Source organism: Lepisma saccharinum, chromosome 25 (assembly GCF_977018435.1).
Source record: "Lepisma saccharinum chromosome 25, izLepSacc3.1, whole genome shotgun sequence".
Taxonomy (NCBI): domain Eukaryota; kingdom Metazoa; phylum Arthropoda; class Insecta; order Zygentoma; family Lepismatidae; genus Lepisma; species Lepisma saccharinum.
In genome coordinates, this window is record NC_139253.1 from 49,401,482 (window position 1) to 49,421,132 (window position 19,651).

General features: G+C 39.8%; 1 protein-coding gene and 2 non-coding genes across 3 annotated transcripts in view; all 3 read left to right on the top strand.

Annotated features, from left to right (window-relative positions):
- The window catches only part of LOC145978774 (N-acetylated-alpha-linked acidic dipeptidase 2-like), a 236,056-nt gene that overhangs the window by 180,445 nt on the left and 35,960 nt on the right, over positions 1–19,651 (top strand). The window lies entirely within an intron of this gene.
- Positions 8,289–8,360, top strand: TRNAP-AGG (transfer RNA proline (anticodon AGG)). Its single transcript has one exon. It is a non-coding gene; the product is annotated as a tRNA-Pro (tRNA).
- TRNAP-UGG (transfer RNA proline (anticodon UGG)) lies at positions 9,405–9,476 on the top strand. Its single transcript has one exon. It is a non-coding gene; the product is annotated as a tRNA-Pro (tRNA).

The following is a 19,651-nucleotide window of genomic DNA, read 5'->3' on the forward strand; positions in this document are numbered from 1 at the left end:
TTTGGATTAGAAAAATGAAGCTATCCGTGTCAATGTAACATATTTGGATGTTATCTCCATAAAAAGGTTGAAACTGATCGTAGTACGATTGGTACATGTGCAATTTTGATAGTTCAAGAACAGTGGCACCTATGGCAATCGGCTTGTTGAGCATCACTTGCTTCTTGTTCCTCTCGACGAATACTAGATTCTCGTCGAAAATGGTGAAGTTTTTGAAGTAGGGTGACGCGACGATCTTTTCAAATTTCTTTTCGTCCGTGACCAACGTTGCGTCGATGTAATTACGCACGTTCTCCATCGTCTTGCCATAGATGGCGTTATTGAACAGTTTGTACAGATCCTTGTCTGCAGGCGATGTCGATTGTGTTCTGCGGCACGTGTTCTCGGTTATGTAGGGTTCCAGCCACTTGCTCTGTCGGAACTTCAATCCTCTATGAACTTTCTTCAACTGCAAGCCGTGACTTATGTAAAATTGGAGGAGTCGGTAGTGCAGAACGTAATTCCGCTTGTTCTCCATGCTTAGTATGAGTTTTGGCTCCGATCCTCCAGGTGGCTTCTCCTTGGTGGGGGCCAGGGCCAATCCGTGATGTTTCTCGTGAAGTGTTTCGGGATAATCGAGATCCACTTCCAAGAAACAGCCCCATTCATTATCTTCGCTCCAGTTGAGAAAATCTTCGCAGGAGAGTTCCTCTTCGGTCATCCACGCGTAGTCGCTGATGGGAAGACACTGGGACATGGAGTGGCCGTACAGGTTGTTGACATCCCAGTAGACAATGTAGGTGTTGGGCTTCGATGCATCGTAACCAGGCGTATGAGGATTGTTTGCCCGAGCATGGCGTCGGGGGCATTGGACGATGCCACCGCGTATCGCACTCTCCATGAAAGCATACTGTTCCTTCTCTGCGATGAGGCCCAGTTCCACGTTGGTGTATTTCATCATCGAAGCCCAAGTCAACCCCGGCGTCGTGAAGAAATACGCAGGGTCCAACTTGTATATCGCGATGCATCTCTTACGAAACGATTCGAAAATATCCATCAGAAGTGTTACGCCCAATTTCAGATAAAGATCGTGATAATCGCGAAAAGTTTGGCAATTGAATGCCGTCCATACACTACGAGCGTGTTCGTAGTCCTCTTCGGAACAGACGTCCTCCGTGAGATGAGAATAAAATACCTCCCGGGGTGGAAGTTCCGTCTCGTCAAATTTCTCGAAATCGTTGACGTACTCGTAGGGGTAGACGCCCTTGCGACGCAACAGATTCAAATTCTCATCTCTCCCTGAAAAACATTTTTGCTTGGTGGCCACAAGATCTTCGTCGCCAAGTTGAGATGCAAGGCTTGCGAGGCTGGAGGACAGGAAATTGTAAGAGTCCAGGATTCGCACTTCCACACTTCCTCCTTCTTCGAGAGGGATCCACACTCTCACTGTAATATACTTCTCACTCGTTCTCGGAATAATGCTGATTCGAGAAGTTATGTTGTGGAGCTCTTTGACGAAGAGATGTGTATCGTACTTCTCCGTGTAGTGCAGAAACACGGCAACAAAATGCAACTCCTTAATTTTAAGATTGCACGAATTACAGATGGTGCTTAGAAATAATCCATTCTGGTGGTTATGGTGGACGACCTTGTAATTTTCGGGGGTGAAAGCCTGGTTACACTCCTCGCATCTTGTCGCCGCGTCATGTCTCTGTTGTTGTTCTGTTGTGAGAGCAGGTGGAGAAACGTAAGAGCCTTTCAGGCCGGGTGCAAGTTCTCTCGCGCATTCCGCTATCTTCTCAACAAAATATTTTGCCGCATCGGGTCCGCAATACAAGATGACATCATTCAATTTTTCTCCGTAGATGGAGAAACTGCAAGGCTCGTGGTGAAAAATTTGGGTCGTGCTTGAGGTAGAGGGATCAGGGTCGCAAGACGTCATGGGAACTTGGAAGCTTTCAAAGTCGGCATAAAGAACAGCGGGATGGTGGAGAAGAGCCTGGTGTTTCTGAAATTTCATCTTGGTTCCGGGTTCCGGCATGACATCTTCGGGTTCTGCATTCACGGAGCCAAAACACTTGTGCTGTTCTCTCATCTTCTTACCCCCGCGAAAAATTCTCAAACATCGATCGCAAATTTCGGTCTTATCGTGATTCTTGCTGATCTGTCTTCCTACTAATCCTGAGAAATTCCGAATTAAACTGTAACGGCCATCTACAAGCAAGAGTCGAATTACATTATTCTGCCTTCTCGCAGGTCTTAACACACGAATATTGTCGCAATCGTCAACCCCAAAAACAGAAATATCGATATCTTTTCCTTTTTCCTCTCTATAGTTTTTTTCAAATTGATTGATCTTATTCAGGGGCACAGGATAGGAAATTCCTCTCATCATATTCTCGTATATCCCCTCATATCCTCTGTAATTGGACAGGCGTTGGGGGTTATTATTATTAGACGGGTGTAATGCGGCGATGACAGACCATAGGAAACTCTTCTGATCATTACTTTGTATGTTCAACACTGCATTTTGCTTTTTTTGTTTTTTTGTTTTTTTTTGAGTGCTGCGTAATGGTTTGAAATTGCAGACTCGAAGTTCTAACATGTGGTTGTGACCGCAAAGACTCCACCCACTTCCTCTACCTTCAAACTCTTCTTGTTTTTGTGTCAGGTGCTCAAATAGCCGTGTCACTATCTCGTCAAGATTCTCGTTATTGTCATCGTGTAAGGCTTCACACCCTACGTAAAAGCTAAAAGTACTTGACTCGGACGAGACAACTTTCTCATACAGCAGGGTCAAGACGAGATGAATTTTAATTGCAACATTGACGAGGCAATCACGTAATTTATCGACTACCAGAGATTTCACATTGTCGAGGAAGATGCTCGAGTCACATTTTTCGTCGCTTCCAGATTTATAGGTCATGATGCGTGCACTTTTATTCAAAGCACCGCATTCATGCCCATCAGTGCGAGATTTCTTTGCCGGCGGGACTAGGACATCATGATCCGGTCGACGACATTTTTTCAAATGCCTAGCAATATTAGGTTTAGAAATTGATATTCCGCAGTTGCGACATGCCACTTTAACGCAAAGACCGGAGGGACCTGGTTGCGATTCCATTTTTTCTCTCTGTTATTTATATATATATACAGAGAAATTTTTTGGGGGGGTTGTGGTGATGGTAGTGGAAAGCGCACTGAAACAGAAGAAAAAAAAAATTGAAAAATGCTAGATATTTTTTCCTTCCACATATATATTAGACGCGAACAGTATGTATGTATGTATGTATGTGTGTGTGCACTGTTGTAGGGGGTTAAAAATATACGACATGTAAGTGTGTGTCAATTTTTTATGACTCCTTTGAATATGTGTGTGTCAGACGCAAAACAAAAAATATTAATATATCATGAAAAAATAAAAACTTACCTTTCAACAGAGATAGAGAGAGAGACTTCAAAATAAAAACTTGTAGCTCACTAAAACTTCCACGATGATATATATGTATACTGCTAGATAAACAATTAAGAATACTGAACTGCCACGATTGACGTTCACCTTTCAAGAGAGATAGAGAAACTTCAAAATAAAACTTGTAGCTCACTAAAACTTCCACGATGATATATATGTATACTCCCAGACAAACAATTAAGAATACTGAACTGCCACGATTGACGTTCACTATGATAATGATGTACAAAGAAGAAACTGGTACGTTATATAAAAACTCCTCTCTTTTTTCTCCTTCCCTCCTTCCTACTCCACGCGACTCTCTTTGGTGAAAACACAATAAGCGCTATAGTCAATGTCCTAGCAAATAAAACCCTTGTTGACTGATTTACTCATGTTATATTTTTTTTTCAACAAAAAACTTTTGTGATGCGCACAATATCCTGTGGGGGACAAATAACAATAAACGGGACGTTGATAGTTCCACCCATGCATGTATTCTCGATTATTTCCCCTCGGCCTCTATTCCACGCCCCGTCAGGGTGTGGTGTGTGAAACGGGCGGCGACCCCAGCACAAAACTCAAGAGCGGAAGATGCTGCTGTATTCGCTTCCACCGCATCCGCTTCTAATTCTATTGTTATCGGGGATGTGATGGATTCTTTATTCAGAACCGTGGGAAAGCTGAAAAAAAATAGAATCTCTTCGGGCGGAAGAGGATGCAAGGTGAATGGGTTCGGGGAGGGGTTGCTGTGGATAGTTTGGTCCGTGATGAAAATGTTACATTGAGCGAGGAAACACAATTTCTCCACGGGGACGGGAAAAGTTCTACCGAGCGTTGCTATCCACGCGAACATTAGAAATTGCCTGAATGCCTTGGGGGCTTGGCATAGGATTATCGATTTTCGTTTTAGAGAATAATCTATATAAGATTCTAGCATTGAGAACGAACAACGTTGATTGAATTTTGACAACATTCGCAGTACAAATCTAAACTCGTGATGATTTCGTCGCCACCATGCACCCCCCCGGCGAGGTTATAGGGGCCAGGGATCCTAAAAAAACAACAATTATTATTTTGTTTGCTTGCGTCACAATACGGAAAATAATAAGAGGCATACGCACGCGCGCACGTATGTGTGTGGCACATCGTTCCCTCCCCGAGAGAGAGGTTTACGTAGGTCGCAATATATAAACATTTGGCCCCGGATTTGGAAAATTACGATAAAATACACTCATCTTTCAAAAATAAGAGGATGAGAGGAGAGGTTTACGAAGGTCACGATATATATAAACATTTGGCTCCGGACTTGGAAAATTACGATAAGATGCACTCATTTTTCAAAAATGAGAAGATGAGAAGATGAGAGGAGAGGTTTACGTAGGTCGCAATATATAAACATTTGGTCCCGGACTTGGAAAATTACGATAAAATACACTCATCTTTCAAAAATAAGAGAATAAGAGAATAAGAAAATGAGAAGATGAGAGCGCGCGCGTGTGTATATGCAACATCCTTCCCCCCCGAGAGAGAGGTTTACGAAGATCACCATATATAAACATTTGGCCCCGTTGATTCCAGCACTCCAACTTCATCTCTAATGTTGACGACAATATTCTAAAGGTAGAGAGAATGAGAGAATGAGAGAATGAGAGGATGAGAGAATAAGAGGATGAGAAGAGAGGTTTACGAAGATCACGATATATAAACATTTGGCTCCGGACTTGGAAAATTACGATAAGGTGCACTCATCCTTCAAAAAATAAGAGAATGAGAGAATGAGAGAATAAGAAAAGAGGTTTACGTAGGTCATGATATATAAACATTTGGTCCCAGACTTGGAAAATTACGATAAGATGCACTCATCTTTCAAAAAATAAGAAAATAAGAAAATAAAAAAATAAGAGAATAAGAGAAAGATGGGAGGATGAGAGGAGGATGAGAGGAAGATGAGAGAATAAAAAGAGAATGAGAAAGATGAGAGGATGAGGGGATGAGAGCTCATCTTTCACTCATCACTGCCTTTTTGCCCCCGTGAAACGTCGTCAGCGTAATAAATGAGGCACGGAACGGGGAGAGAAAGTGAGTTTTTCAACTTTTTGTGGTCGTTTGGTCAAGAACTCAGAGTTGGGGTCAGATGCACAAATTTATACTACTAAAGGGTGGGCTCTTAACTATGGAACAAATTCAAATTCTTCACTTCCGTTGGCAAAGTTCAAACTCCTAATGTGGTTTCAGTCTCTGGGTTTTCGGCCTGTGTGTAGGACCTGTGGCAACCCACCATCGTGAGGAACTTGGGGAGCTTGGAGTGAGTGAGCGTAATCCGGTCCTGAAGTCCTTTAATGGCTGGGGTTTGGTCGGGCAGTCTGGCGTTCGGAAAAGTTCGGAACGATTCGTAAGCCTCCACGGGTGACGTCAGCCACGGGACAAGTCAAAGACGAGCACCAGCAACGGCATAGGAATTCACACTTCTTCCGCGTTGTCGGAAATAAAGTTGTTTTAAAAATTGAATGAATGTTCTGGCGTGTGTGTATAAGTAAATGTAAATGTATAGAGCAGACTATATCTAGTAAACTGTGTCGCTGAAAGTTAACTATCAATAGAATTACATGTAATGAAAAGCGGGAAAGCCGGCTCGGATGTGGAGCAGAGAGGTTTGTTCAGAATTTTCTATTTGAGTGTTGTAAATTCGTGTTTTTGGGGGGTGAAAAGTTATACTTAGAGCCAAAATTACCATAAAGTTGTCCTTTCTAAAACATTGTGTGGGGTGTTAGGGCGAAGTTATTGGATAAATCAGTAACCCACCAAATTGTTCATATTCAGGCCTAAGCACTCGCAAGTGCTCAAAATTATCTGTCACAGCTTCCGCAGTCTCACACATCGGCACGAAACAAAGGAAGTCTTCTAGAATACAGTTGGATCGCGAAACAATTAATGCACAGTGAAAACACTTCCGTTCCCAACACATCTAATGTTTCGTCTCCCAATATGGTTAAATGCTTACTTATTTATCTCCAGTGATGTGCCCAAGGGAGGGTTGGTGGGGTCATAGCCCCATTTGAACGTCAAAGACAGGAAAAGATGGCAAAATGAGGACTGACCACCAAAAATAGTATACGTAACCACTTTCCCTTCCGAAAATCCTTGGAACGCCACTCGTTATCTCGGACACATTTTTTGAAATCAAGTCCCCAGAAGTTTTTATGATTTCGTATTGGAGACTGAAGTAAAGCGCCTTGTACACGATCAAATAAATCGTGAACAAGTCCTTGAATTGAACGCTTAAAAGGAAATGAAGTCAGAAATAACGCAATTTTTCTCATTGGATTCAAGGTCCGGTCAAAGTATATCTATTTAGGAATGGTTCTAATTAACGCATATTTATCCTCATTATATTCTAGAATGTTCCGCAGATAAACGATTCATAGATATTGCCAGTAGTTCGACTCCTCTTATTCAAGAACATTCCCTCTCGCGTCTTGCAGATATTAGAAATTACAACGAATCGCCCTACGTGTGGAGCTACCTTTGTTGTGCAGCTTCCAAATACTGACAAGTCTCTACATAGTGCTCAAGTTCACTGCGACAACACTGAAAGCTCAAGTAAAGTTTACGTGCAATATTATCAACAACAGGGTAATTCTCCGTCTTGCTTTCATAAGTATTTCTCTCCTTAAATTATCGTCACATTATTCAAGAAGATAAAAACCTAATTTTATGTAGTATAAACTGAAAAATTACCTAATGGGGCTCGAGCCACTTGATCCCCATCTTGGATACGCGCTAGTAACAATAACAGGGTTATAGAACATTCTCAGTCATATTATTGACGAAGCCGAAAGCCTAATTTTATCTAATGTAAACTGAAAAATATCCTGGAGAGAGGGGATGGGTCAAGCCTCCTATACCCCACTTTGGAAGCGTGCTATTATCAATAACAGGGTTACAGAACATTCTCCGTGTTGCCTTGATAATTATTTCTCTCCTTAAATTATCGTCACATTATCTTATTTCACACAACAAGAAACCAAAATCCTCATTTTATCTAGTTTAAACCGAAAACTTTTGCTTGGATATATGCCTGTCCTACTGTATTTCTTGCGTTGTTCGGGCACAAAACAACAGCATAATTGCGCGGCATTATCCTCAAATGTTATTGTTGTTGAAAAAAAATCTCCACTATCACACAAGAGCTACAGGAAAAGGAAACACAAGGCACTTTCACGTTCCCTCACACAAATGCAGATCCTATAACAAGCGGAAAGGTCTGTGACAACGTCAGTTCTGTCCCGTGAGTGACGTCAGGGTTGGGAACGCCCACGAGCCTCCTTTTTCAGCTTCGGGAGGGAAGACTGCGCTACTTTCTCAACTATATTATATACTTACTTTGCGACCACCCGTCCCCCTAGTCTGGCTGCAGATCTACACGCCCCCCTGGTGACCCGCGTGGTAGGGAGGCCAGGAGTCGGTTCGTAAGCCAGGGCCCAATATTGGGCTGTAGCGCTATAGCGTTACTTTACTACTACAGATCAAATAGCAAATATTAGAAAATTAATATAAATGAAAATAATAATAATAAAGAAATTTCAAAAAAATAAAAATGCATAAAAATTAAAATAATAATAAAAATGGAGGTCATCATATCCTAATGTTTTGAAAAACGTTATTGTTGTATCAAATTCTCGATTGATTTTAAAAAAAAATCTTCGAATCTTCTCTTGGCAATTTACGACAGACGTCCGAGTTTAGACTGCGAAATCCCAAATAGAGGACAAATGTTTCCCATAGACGTCACGATACCGTTAAAGACGTGCTTAAATAAAACCATGCATGTTATATAAGGAGGTTATCAGCGAGTGGCTTGTTGGTCTAGGGGTATGATTCTCGCTTAGGGTGCGAGAGGTCCCGGGTTCAAATCCCGGACAAGCCCATATTTTCCTGTTCTGTCTTGTATTGCATACAGGATAGAAGGATAGAGAATGCTGTTCTTTGAAACCAAAAATAAATCATTAAGAAACGTTGTTTGCCTTGATGTCCTCCGTGCGACCTGGAAATCTGTGGGCATTGAGTAGCAGTTGCACGCTCTCCGGAAGTACATCAGGACAATGCAACATCAGTGTGAACGTTTTGAGCTTTCAAATAATAAAAATATTTTAAAAACCGAGTTCGAGTAGGAGCGAGCATTAGAGATTCAATGCAGGAACTTTCCCACTGAACGATCGCGACCTACGAGGCCTCCCGCTTTGCTTACACCCTCCTTTTCGTTCCTCTTACAATGCTTCAGTACCGCTGAATGTTCTGCAGTCCACACGGGCATACGAACTCGTCCGTTCACAAGTACGGTCGCTTGTCAAGGTCTGCTGTAATGTGCAGCCGACGGCAAAGGGGAGTAGGCCAATTATCCAACATCATGTTCACTGAGTCTGTTTTCCACATTTCGTAGGTATTAAGCCTGCATTCGTGGGCGTAGTGATTAGCACATCGCACATCGTTCGAATCCTGACCTGGGCACGGATGTTTGTGAGTATCCATTCATCAATTTCATGATATCATCACTAATACCCATTTTCGCAATTTGCCAGAAGTGGCATACAAGCGAAGTAAAATAAAGCAAATCAATCAATCGAAGGTAAAAAATTGAATAAAAAATGGCAATGAACAAAAAAGTACATTGCTTTTGCATCAACATAATTCCACCCCTTAAAACAATATTGACTGTAGAATAAAAAAAGAGAAGAAAAAGTACATACCAAGAATGATTTGTGTTCTTTCATAATCCTTACTCAGATTGATATGAAATGAATCCGAAATAATTTATAAGAGCCTACAATCCATATGGAGAAAGCTGCCGCACAACCTGTTTATCCCAACGCGCTGACGTCAGAGACTTGACTCGAAGAATGAGTCGCACAATATCGCTGATGGCGTACCATGCTGCTAGAAATGGATACATACTTTGTTTGTTGTTACAGGCGGCTCGTTGGTCTAGGGGTATGATTCTCGCTTTGGGTGCGAGAGGTCCCGGGTTCAAATCCCGGACGAGTCCGGCTTTTTCCTTTTGCACAAGCAGACGAAGAAAGCGAAATCGTGTTGAATATATACAGGGTGTCCCCAAAATAAGTAGCATAACTTCAGGAACGTGATTCTCACATGTAAACAATTTAAATAGTTTGCATAAACATAGGTAGTTCCGGGAATCCTTAGTTTCCGAGTTGTAGGCATTCAAAACACGTGCTAACCCGAATGTCAATGTCTCCCACGTGAAGATAAAGACGTTCCGGTTGACACTGAATTCTTCACAGTATCCTAGAGGAGATGTTCAAAATGTCCACCTCCTGCCTCAAGGCAGGAATTGCCTACCTTCGCGTGTTGATTTGAGGAGTTGCATTCACAGTATCCAGAATTTCTTCTCCCTTCGCAGGAGTTGTAAATCGTTGTCGTTCTCTCGTGGCAGCACGAAATGAAAAATCCCTTGATTCACATAGCGGTGGATGGATTCTCACAAATGTTTTCTTATCTGGAAATTTCCGTTGTGGGAACCTTTCCTGGTACAAAAGAAGAGCCTCTCCAGAGTATTGCCTTCCGCCAAACCATTCATGAAGAGCATATCTTCTCTCTTCTGGTTTGTGTACATGGTTTCATTAGCGTCATTCAACATATACAACTACCAAAAGTACTATCAGATTGTGTTCAACAGCATCTTGTGTCGCAGGAAACCACCTGTGGTAGATAACGACATTCCGATAAACATGCGTTGTGAAAGCCTACAACTCTGAAACCAAGTATTTCTGGACGAATGTTTATATAAGCTATTTTAATTGTTTACATGCGAGGAACACATTCCTGGAGTTACTCCGATTATTTTTGGGTCACCCTGTAAAATGAGATATCGTCCCTTCAGAAGTTCGCTTATCCATGATCTTTGTTAGACTACGAAAAGGGTGGGCTCTTAACTATGGATCAAATTCAAATTCTTCACATCCGTTGGCAAAGTTCAAACTCCTAATTTGCGTTCAGTCTCTGGGTGTAGGACCTGTGGCAACCCACCATCGTGAGGAACTTGGGGAGCTTGGAGTGAGTGAGCGTAATCCGGTCCTGAAGTCCTGCAATGGCTGGGGGTTGGTCGTGACGACCACCCGTCCCCCTAGTCTGGCTGGAGATCTACACGCCCCCCTGGTGGCCCGCGTGGGAGGGAGGCCAGGAGTCGGTAGGTAAGCCAGGGCCCAATATTGGGCTGTAGCGCCTTAGCGTTACTTTACTACTGCTGATCAAATAGCAAATATTAAAAAATTAATATAAATAAAAATAATAAAAAATAAATTTCATAAAAATAAAAATGCATAAAAATTAAAAGAAATGTAAAAATGGAGGTCATCATATCCTAATATTTTGAATAACATTATTGTTGTATCAAATTCACGATTGAATTTTAAAAAAATCTTCGAATCTTCTCTTGGCAATTTACGACAGACGTCCGAGTTTAGACTGCGATATCCCAAATAGAGGACAAATGATTCCCATAGACGTCACGATAAGGTTAAAGACGTGCTTAAATAAAACCATGCATGTTATATAAGGAGGTTATCAGTAAGTGGCTTGTTGGTCTAGGGGTACGATTCTCGCTTAGGGTGCGAGAGATCACGGGTTCAAATCCCGGACAAGCCCATATTTTCCTGATCTGTCTTGTATTGCATACAGGATAGAAGGATAGGATAGAGAATGCTGTTCTTTGAAACTGAAAATAAATCATTAAGAAACGTTGTTTGCCTTGATGTCACCCGTGCGACCTGGAAATCTGTGGGCATTGAGTAGCAGTTGCACGCTCGCCGGAAGTACAGCAGGACAATTTAACATCAGTGTGAACGTTTTGAGCTTTCAAATAATAAACATATTTTAAAAACCGAGTTCGAGTACGAGCGAGCATTAGAGATTCAATGCAGGAACTTTCCCACTGAACGATCGCGACCTACGAGGCCTCCCGCTTTGCTTACACCCTCCTTTTCGTTCCTCTTACAATGCTTCAGTACCGCTGAATGTTCTGCAATCCACGCGGGCATACGAACTCGTCCGTTCACAAGTACGGTCGCTAGTCAAGGTCTGCTGTAAAGTGCAGCCGACGGCAAAGGGGAGTAGGCCAAGTAGTGTAATTGATGATACAACCAGCACAGGAAAGTATTAACCCCCCTCTGGCAGATTTGCCTACACTTAAAACTTGCTCAACATGCCCATATGAGCTTTTTACTCAAGTGTGGAACCCCGTCTAATCCAAGATTTTTGTAAAAATACTCTCGGGAATTTCCTGAGAAAGTATGACCCCCCTCAGATTGATTTGCCTACACTTATAAAAGGCACTTCTGTGAGATTGTTGTCCATAAACCGGTCAAAAATATGCCCCTCTTGATATTTTTTTTGGCCACACCTAAAACTACGCCAAACGTATTAACACATACACACACCCACACCCACACACACAACACTGACCTTGACCTTAAGATGACCTTGACCATTTTTTCGATTATTTTTTCGATTATTTTTTCGATTATTTTTTCGATTATTTTTTCGGTTATTTTTTTCGATTATTTTTTCGATTATTTTTTCGATTATTTTTTCGATTATTTTGACCTTGACCTTGACCTCGACCTTGACCACACCCACCCACATACACACCCACACCCACCCACACCCACCCACATACACACCCACACCCACCCACACCCACCCACATACACACCCACACACACCCACACCCACCTACATACACACCCACACCCAGCCACATACACACCTACACCCACCCACACCCACCCACATACACACCCACACACACCCACACCCACCCACACCCACCCACATACACACCCACACCCACCCAGATACACACCTACACCCACCCACACCCACCCACATACACCCACACACACCCACACCCACCTACATACACACCTACACCCACCCACACCCACACACATACACACCCACACACACCCACACCCACCCACACATATTTACTTCCGGTCCACTTGTGGCCTATTTCTGGTTTATTTATATTGCATCATGTTTTGCAACAAATTATTACCCAATATTATGCATTAGACATGTGTTGTTTTCTGATTGGTTGGTTATGACATAATGTGATGATGTGTTATATTCTGATTGGCTTATTGTTTCAGATGTTTTCAATGCGGTCCGTGCTTAGGGTATATAAAGAGATTTTGCATTGCATATCAGCCAGTATTGTGAGAGTTGTTAAAGAGTGAGGGTGTGTTGTTGCAGTGCTGCTCATATTTTTTAAACACAAAAATATTGCAGATTTGTATAAATTGAATTACAAATCTATTTGATTTAATATATATAATTTTTAACAACCTGTCATAGGTTTATTAAGTATAAAGTTTTGATTTGGACCCCAAGAAATTTTATATAAATACCAAAGCCAAAAATATTAACACACATACACACACACAAAATATACAAAGCACACTGCTGAACCCAACTGATATTTTTTATTAAGCATAGAATTTTGATTTGAATCCCAAGAAATTGTATATAATAAACAACAACAAAAATGCCAAATCAAAAATATTGTAATCAATGCAAAAAGAATATATCCAGCCCCAATTGGGCTAAGCATCAAAAGATTTGTAATCCAGACAAATGCAGAACTCCCACAAAAATATGCCCTAAATGCCATAGAGAATATAGCATGCAATACTTCACATATACACATAAAGGTACTTGCTCTGCACAGTCATCAACATTGCCCCCACAACCATCTACATCTGGTCTGAAAAGGAAGCATGAAACACCTGTTAATGCTTCATCGGCAAAGCAGCCACGCTATGAACCCATTCATAGCAGTTTTAACGGCCAATTAAGGGATCACCGTTTTGTATCAGAGCCAAGATGTGACATTAAGAATTTTTTGAACAGTGTAAATCCAGATGTGCAGGCAATTCTAAATGCACAAAATGGCTCTTATAAGCTGTCTCTCAAATTGTTTTCACAATATAAGAAGCCAAATGGCACAAAATTTACACAGCCCCACATAACAGAAACTGTACCGGTATATTCAAATGCAAATTCAGACAAAATAATAAGCAGTTTGATAGATCAATTGAATATTAAACACTCTGAATTTGCAGCAAAAGAGTCTGGATGGTGCCTATGCGGTTCTCCACACAAGTTATATGTTAATATTTCTGAATTCAGCCCATTACAAGGTTCCACTTATGTGCCATTACCTGCCAATATCAAAAACAAAACAGCCGTGGTTAATATAAAAAATAATGACGGGAAATGCTTTTTGTGGTGTATTTTATCTGCTTTGTATCCAGTTTCAAGGAATCCTGATAGAATAACTTATTATAAACAGCATGAACACAATTTTGATGAAGCAATGGAGGGTTTAGAATATCCAATGCCTGTTCAGAATATTGATAAATTTGAAAAAAAGGCCAGGCACATCAATGGCAAACAATTATCTATTAATGTATTTACTTGTTCTACCTGTGACAATTGCTTGATAGATCCTCTCAGAATCAGTACACTTGATGATGAATCTGCTATTCCGATTGATCTGCTCTTAATTGAAAAGGATGGCACAAATCATTACACTCTGATACATAATCTTGAAGCTTTAGTCAGAACACAACTAGACAAAACTCATAGAATATTCAAGTTGTGCAGAAGATGTTTGTCTGTATTTGATGGTCAAAAAATGGTGAAAGGGGTTCGGGAAGAGAATGCAGAAATTGCTAAAAACAAGTTACTTGAGCATCTGAAATACTGTGGGAATCATAAACCTGTTCATATGCTTATGCCTAAGCCAAGTGAAAATGCTAAATTCAAAAAGTTTGAAGCCTTGTTGGAACACCCAGCATATATAGTCTGTGATTTTGAATCAAACCTCAAACCCCTTGCATTCTGCAGCCCAGACCCTGAGGAATCTTCAATTACATCATATCAATTACATGAACCTTCCAGCTTTTATTATGTGGTTGTACAGGGTGGTGTGGTTAGTAAAGAATATTTATACATGGGAGCAGATGCCATCAAAGAATTTGCACTTAGAATAGAAAATGGGTGCCATGACATAGCATCTAATGTCTTATTAAAATCAAAGCCCATGTTGCCTTTAACAGAGGAACAGATTGAAGATTTCAACAAAGCAGAAAAATGCACGGTATGTGATTCTGAATTTTCAGATACAAATATCAAGGTACATCACCATTCTCATACAGATGGTAAATTCTTAATGGCCCTGTGTAATAGCTGCAATATTCAGATCCAGAGACCAAAATTTGTCCCCATATTTTGCCATGGTGCATCCAATTATGATTTTCATCATTTGATCAGATACGAGGGGTTTAACAAGCAGAATTTAAATATTTTAGCAGAAAATGATGAGAAATATATAGCTATTAGCAAAATAATTAAAGTTAATGGTGTTTCTATTCACTTAAGATTTCTTGATTCATACAGAATTCTGTCTGCTAGCCTGGCTACACTGGCCACTCAATTATCTGATGATCAATTCAAAATCACATGTGCTTTGTTTCCAAATCAGGACCTGAAATTAATTAGGCGGAAGGGTGTATATCCATATGATTATGTTACAGATTTTTCTAAATTTGATGAGTGTTCTCTGCCACCACAACAAGAGTTTTACAGCAAAATCAGAGCATCTGGAATCACTGATGAAGATTATCACTAGGGAACGGAACTTTAGGTAAATAAATGTTTTTTCTGCGATAAGATAGAGACGCTCGTTTTTGTCAAAATTCTGATCATAGCCTTATATGTCAACACAGCAAATTTTATTTTACATAAAAACACATATTTTCCAGTTTTCCGTATGTAAATACATATTTTGCGAATTTTCATTTTAAATACATAAAATCGCTCATTGACTTCAGCTACCTCGAAATCCTCGAAGGAAAAATGTTGATTCTCAGCACCTCTTTCATATCGTGAGTGTTAAGTTTGTTTTGTCTTTGAACACGCTCGCTGGCAAACTTCTGGCGCCTCGCCTACGATCCTATTCGGGGGGGGGGGAATATTACCCCCGCTGGATCTAACGCACAAGTGCTAATGTCTAAATGTACAGAAATTTTTGGGAAAAACCAAGGTGTTCAAAATTTGTGCCAAATTGCACATGTTTTGGAAGGTGAAGTAGAGGAAGAGGAAGCTTTGGAAAACTTCAGCGTTAGTGGCATCTCGTGCTTCAAATATGCAAGAATTGTTTCTTGTGACGTGGAGCGAGTTTTCTCACAATATAAGATGCTTTTTGGAGATAATCGTCACAGATTTACAATGGAGAATTTGGAAAAACTATGGTGATCCACTGGAACTCTTCCAAAAAATAGCTCACTAAGAGGTAAGCATTTTTGTTACCAAATGTTTTTATTTTTGTCACATATTTTCCTGTTTTTATCACATATTTTCAACATTTATGAGACATAAAAAATAAATATTTCTGAGTTTTTTAGCACATAAAGTTCCGTTCCCTAATTATCACCATGCCCAATTGATGTGGAACAATTTAAAATGCCAGACATTTGGTGATTATCACAAGGCATATTTAAAACTTGATGTGACCCTCTTAGCTGATATACTTCAGGCATTCAGAAAATCTTCCATGCAAAATTATAAGCTGGATCCAATGTATTTTTACAGTGCTCCGGGCCTAGCATGGTCTGCAATGTTTTTAAACACTAAAATGCAATTGGATCTGATCCAGGATCAGGACATGTATCTGTTTATGGAACAATGTATAAGAGGAGGCATGGTGCAATGTTCTCAGAGATATGCCAGAGCTAATAACAAATATATTCCTGATTATGATCCAGCACTGCCATCAAATTATATACTGTATGTAGATGCAAACAGCCTGTATGGTTATGCTATGATGAAAAAACTGCCATATGCAGGGCTTGAGTGGGTTGAAGATTTCAATATTGAAGATCTTAAGGATTTTGATGACAGTAACTATGGCCTGTTCTTAGAGGTTGATCTGACAATTCCTGATGATTTACACAACACATTTTCTGATCTGCCCCCAATTCCTGAGGTTAAGTGTTCACCTGGCTCTAAACAGAAGAAATTGATGATGACTCTAGAGCCGAAACAGGATTATGTTATATATTACAAAAACCTCCAGTCCTGATGAATCATGGTGTTCAAGTGACCAAAGTTGGAAAAGTTTTGAGGTTCAGGCACTCAAGATGGTTGAAGCCATATATTGATACAAACACAGAGCTTCGAACATCTGCATTGAGCCAATTTGATAAGACCTTGTTTAAATTGATGGTCAATTCTGTGTATGGCAAAACAATTGAAAATGTCAGAAAACATATTGATGTTAAAATAATTACTGACCCCAGCCGGAGCAAAAAATTGATTGCAAAGCCTAATTTCAATTATAGATGAATTTATGATGAAAATATGGCACTCTTCAACATGAAAAAACAAATATTAAATTTGATAAGCCTATTTATGTAGGGGCTGTGATATTGGAATTGGCCAAATTACACATGTTAAAATTGTATTATGATGTGTTGAAACCTTTTTATGGTGATTGTGTAAAATTGATGTACATGGACACAGATAGTTTTGTTCTTGATATTCAAACAGAAGATGTTTATCAAGATATGGCACAGCCTGAATTGTTTAAATATTTTGATACCACTGAACATTCAAAAATTAAACACCACAACAAAAAAGTGCCTGGCAAGTTAAAAGATGAGACACTTGGTGATGTTATTGTGGCATTTGCTGGGTTAAGAGCCAAGATGTACAGTTTTGAAACATGTAGTGGTGCTGTTGCCAAAAAGGCCAAGGGCATTGGCAGAGTAACTGTTGACAAAGAGCTTGAATTTGAGGATTACAAAAATTGTCTCAAATCATGTAGCACAATCAGAACATCAGAAAATAGAATTCAGAGTGTGGATCACTTATTGACTAGCAATATTGTAAGAAAAGTGGCTCTGGACCCACATGATGATAAGAGATGCATTTTATCATGTGGCATACATACTCTACCATGGGGTCATTGTGATTTGAAAAATAGCAATCAATGCCCAATTACAGAGCATGATTTGAAATAAATAAACATGCCTATGAACTTATTTGGGTTCAAAAAACAGGCTATTATGGAGCTGCCAACACCACAAGCCTCTTCTGATATGATATCTAAACTAAGTGCTTTGTTAATTATTCATCTGAACAGCATACTTACAGATGTTGATGATGAAACAGGTAAAATATTGTACATATTTAACAATAATTTAAATCATTACCAATTACCTCTAGGTGGTCAATTGCAATTTATTACAACCCCTGAGGGTAATGTCAAGATTTCAGTAGGGAGAAATATTTATAGAATTAAGCACTCAAACATGATTTCTGGCACTGTATATACTGTTTTTGATGGTGACTGCTTATATATTGAGGTCCCGGGATCCTATGACAAGCTTATACCTTTTTTTATAGAATTAAGAATCAGATATTCAATAATAAATAACCACTAAAACAAAAATGCCTAATGATATTTTTGGCCATACAAGGCATGAAGATCACAGTGATGAGATTTTGATGCTTGATGTCAGAGTCAAGAAATTAAGAAGTGATTTACAAGCTTTACAAACCACACTCAATGCCAGTCTTCAACTAGAAATTACAAATTTACAATCACAATGCATGGACCCTCTTCTTAAAATTGACTCAGAACTCAAAGTGCTGCTTCAAAAATATACTGATTTGGCCACATTAGATAATTTTCAAAGTTTAGAAGAAGCTGTAGCAGCTCTTTAAGCCAAATTTAAGACCCAGGCCACCAACTCTGAGCAATTGAAACAGCAATTGGAAGAGCAGATAAATAATGTCCAGACACAGCTCCAAACAATTGTCAAAAGCATAAAATCACAAGAAGATTTTGATCTAGTGATTTCCACTCTAAAAGAACAGATTCAATCACTCCAAATACCTAATCTGGACCCCTTGAACAATGCCATAGCCGAGGTTAAAAAAAAATTGAGACACTTGAAAATTTTATGAACAACTTGCCATCTTCTGATGCTTTGAGTGCAATAACTCGGAGTGTTGCCAACATTAAGCTGCAACTTGAAACATATGAAGATTTTGGAAAAATTCAAAGTACCATAACCCATCTTGAGGGTACAATAGCAGCAGTGCAAAGTGATTTGACAAATGTACAAGAATCCCGCCTGCCTGGTATTGTAGACACACTTGTTAGTGTCCAGGAACAGATCACAAAGCTTGAAAACCTCAACACTGAATCTGAACTATCTCATTTTCATCACTTGATCGATGATATCCAAACAAAACTTGAAATTTTACAACAATCAACACCCACTCAGGCAGATATAGCCCTGCTCCAAGATGCTATGCAAAATGTGGCTGATGCTTCTGAATTAAATAATGTGAAATTGGCATTGAATCTTTGCAAAATACTGTAACAAATCTGCCTACATCACAGGAACTTAAAAATATAAAGAGGGCAGTGAATCGCATATTGAAATCAGAAGATATCAAGAATATCCAGACAGAGATAAAACAACTTACTCAGACAGTGGCCACTCTACCAACCAATCAACATATTAATGAACTGCATGCCCTGTTTGAGGATATCAGAAGACAGGTCCATGATCTTACTGCTCAAAATTCAAAATTGGCAGTTATTGAAAATTTGCAACAAATTGTATCTAATATCAAGCAACAGCTAGGGACCATGGAATCCAATCAAGCAAATGCTCTGTCTGTTTTTGCCACCCAGCTTCAAGAGATTGTGCAACAATACAAGAAACTTATTGTGAACATAAAAATCAAGCCAGGCCATGATGATGTTGTTAGGACCATCAATGAGCACCTTGAATCTGTAACAAGCAGATTGCTCACAGCAGAAAAAGAAATAACAGGCATAATCGAGAATCCAAAACATACAGTAATTCTTGAATTGTACAGCATCCCCAACAAAGAATATGATTCACCATTTACACCTGGTGGCAAAATATATATGCTGTCCCCTGCACAATTTTATTACCAGTTTTTTGTTAGGGGCACACTGAGACCAATCAAGATCAAATATTGGCTTCAACCACAGGCACACCACTACCCCACCTTATCAATAACAAATGCTGACAACAAACCAAAAATCACCAGTGTAGAGTTAGAGGATTTTACAGATCCCAATACATTAGAAAC